General features: G+C 42.4%; 1 pseudogene across 1 annotated transcript; it reads right to left on the bottom strand.

Annotated features, from left to right (window-relative positions):
* Positions 1-773: 773 nt before the first annotated feature.
* LOC309825324 (hsc70-interacting protein-like) lies at positions 774-2,192 on the bottom strand (annotated as a pseudogene). The gene is made up of 2 exons (XR_014298538.1): positions 1,213-2,192; positions 774-983 (listed from the first exon to the last, which is right to left on the bottom strand). The product of XR_014298538.1 is annotated as a hsc70-interacting protein-like (transcript).
* Positions 2,193-3,113: the final 921 nt, after the last annotated feature.

Genomic DNA, 3,113 nt, shown 5'->3' with positions numbered 1-3,113 from the left:
GTGAAAACAAGTAGAAAGATAAAGAGTTGGGCATTTTCTGATCTGAAAAGAACATTTTAAACATAGAAATACAAAAAGAAAAGTATTCCCTTATTTCCCCTATGTGGAAATATGAAACATTTATTTTAGATATCGGACAAAAACAGAGCTAAATAATCCAATTTTACTGCAGCAGTATAAAAATCATCCCGTCACCACAGTGTAAGATTTAAATGCATCTGCACAAGGGTACACATTATATAAAATGTAGTTAAGATTACTGCAGCCCTGACAAGTATTTCCAGTCCCTAACCCAGATCCTACTGCAATACTGGTGGTTCCAGTAGTTTCATGGAAGTAAATCATTAATAACAATAAAGCAATTAAAAAGACAAATCAAAATACCTCAGTGACCATATATTCAACTCAAACTTTATTTAAATGTTACATTTGCCTCCGACTAATAAATCTTTATTTCACTCAAACTTGAACAGTAAATCTTCCATACTGAAGTATCTTCCTTGCCTAATTAATTCAAAGGAAGAAACCAAAATGATTAGTAAAGAAAAATGTAGGGATTAACACACCCTTTTAATTTGTTTTAAATATTTTTAAGGTTTAAAAATTGTTTAAAATTTTTAATTTCTAGTAAGAAAACATTATCTGAATGAATACCCTAATGGCAAACCACTGTAAAATGTTTCAGCTGCATCTGGGGCAGAGGGGTAGGGTTTATCTTCATAGCACCCCCGCTTTCTTCATGACAAAGTCAGAGGTACACTGGTTTGTATTGCGACATCCATTAGGTGATCTAAGTTGCGTTTCCTTCAGCAGGGGCTTTATTTGTCAGAAGGGCATTATGCTTGACCTCCAAATTTGGCCGACAATTTACTGATGAGATTCATAACCTTTGGGTTGCTCTGATGTTTTGACATACTTGCTGGGTTCTGAGCCACATCCTGGAAGGCCACCATAACTTCTGGATCCTGCATGGCTGTAAGAACCTCTGGATCGGGCTTCCCTGGTGGCGCATAGGTTGAGAGTCTGCCTGCTGATGCAGGGGACACGGGTTCGTGCCCCGGTCCGGGAAGATCCCACATGCCGTGGAAAGGCTGGGCCTATGAGCCATGGCCACTGGGCCTGCGCGTTCGGAGCCTGTGCTCCGCAACGGGAGAGGCCACAGCGGTGAGAGGCCCGCGTACCACAAAAACAAACAAACAAACAAAAAAGAACCTCTGGATCACTAAGAATTTCACTGAGCCCAGGCATTCCTGCCATTCCAGGCATGCCCCCTCCCATTCCAAGCATTGCTCCAGGAAAATTACCAGGCATTCCGCCAGGAAAGCCACCTGGAAAAGAGCCATACTGAGCCCCTGTCTGTCTGGCTGCTTCTTCCTTCTGGGCTCTCGCATGTTCTTCCTGAGCCTTCTTGACCCTTTCTGTTCTTTCTTTGATCTCTCTCTCTCTCCACGTTTTCGCTCATACTTTCTCCGAAATTCAGCAATTTTCTGGGCCCTTGGTTGAACTTCTTTCGGCATTGCACTAGCATCTTCATCATAATCCAGCTTACAGGCAAGGGCAAGATCATGGGCAGCTTCTTCCCAATGGCCCAAAAGTCTGTGTGCTTTCCTTTGCTACTCGTATGGCTGAGCAGAATCGGGATCTATTTCAGTAGCTCTGTCACAGTCTCGGATGGCACCATTTGGCGTCTGTAATTTGAGGAAGACACTTGCTCTCTTGGCATACAGAATGGCCAAACGAGGATTTAACTTGATGGCATCTGTGAACAAGTCAGTGGCTTTCTGTAGTTCACCATCATTTAGGGCATCAATGGCAGCCACTTTTTTATCATTTGCCTGATCAGTCATCTCCTCAGTTATCTCTACATTTTCATCTCCCATTTCTTGAGGGGCATCAGTGTCCGGTTCAATCACACCTTCATTGTCAATTTCTAGATCACTTTCCTCACTTGATGGTTCCTCTGTCTTTATGTTTTCCTCCGCCTTCTTACTATCTGTTTTTTCTTCCTTGGTATTTTTTTCCAATTTAGTTTTAGGAGTAGCAGGTGGTATTTTACCCCCCATGCTCACCACCCACTCCTTCAGGAAGCCCATTTCTTCGGTATGCAGAACGCTTGGGTCCTGCTTGCACATTTTCACGAAGGCTCGAAGCTCGCTCACTTTGCGGGGGTCCATGGTCCGGAGGCGGCGGGCGGCAGCGGAGGCTGTGGCCGGATCCCTGGCCCCGGCACTAGCTTAGTGTGACCACGTAAGGGAGGCGGGTACTGTGAGGCAGAACAGACTAGAACCTCCTATAGTTTTCATTTTTTGAAGTTCCTTTTTTTTTAAAAAAAATATCTTCTATTTCCCTCCTCTTTGTATTCATTTTTCTCTGAATTCTCAAGCATAATGATCATAGTTGTCTTAAAGGTTTCTGCCTACTAATTCCACATCTCTGTAATTTCTAGATTTGTTACTATAGACTGATTTTCCTCCTGGTTATTGGTTATATTTCCTCTTCTTTATACGTGTGTAGTGATTTTTTTTTTTTGGATTCTGAACATTGTAAATTTTATGTTATTTGAGTGCTGAATTTTGTTGTAGTCCTTCAAAACATGTTTATTGAGCTTTGTTCTGGTAATCATTTAGGTTATTGGTAGATAAATTTCTTTCAAGGATTATTTTTTAAAGACTTTATTAAGGCATGTCTAGAGTAGTCTTCACTTGATGGCTAGCTAAGACCACACCTGAGGGTTGAGTCTTCCGTGGTCTCTACTGAATGCTTTTTCTGTTCACTAAGGACTTTTTACCCTGACTATTGTGAACTCAAAATATTTCCAGTGATGTGTGAACTCTGGAGTTGTTCTGCTTGCAGCTCCCTGGCAGTTGTTCTCCCCTAAGAAGCTGTTCTTTGCACACCTGTAGAATTTCACCCTATGAATGTACAGACTGATATTTAGCCAAACGATAAAGGGGACCCTGTGAATATTTCCGAAGCCTTTTGTCTTTCTGTCTCCATTACTCTTGCCCGCATGCTCAGGCTCCCTCAGACTCCAGTGGTCTCCTCTACCCAGTGAGATTGCTAGAGTCTTTGGGGCTCCCTCTTTCTGCATTGAGTTTGGGAAATTACCTCCA

Source organism: Grampus griseus (assembly GCF_964374135.1).
Source record: "Grampus griseus genome assembly, chromosome: 7".
Lineage (NCBI taxonomy): Eukaryota > Metazoa > Chordata > Mammalia > Artiodactyla > Delphinidae > Grampus > Grampus griseus.
The sequence above is the reverse complement of the archived record's forward strand: the minus strand, read 5'-3'. Positions and strand labels throughout refer to the sequence as shown.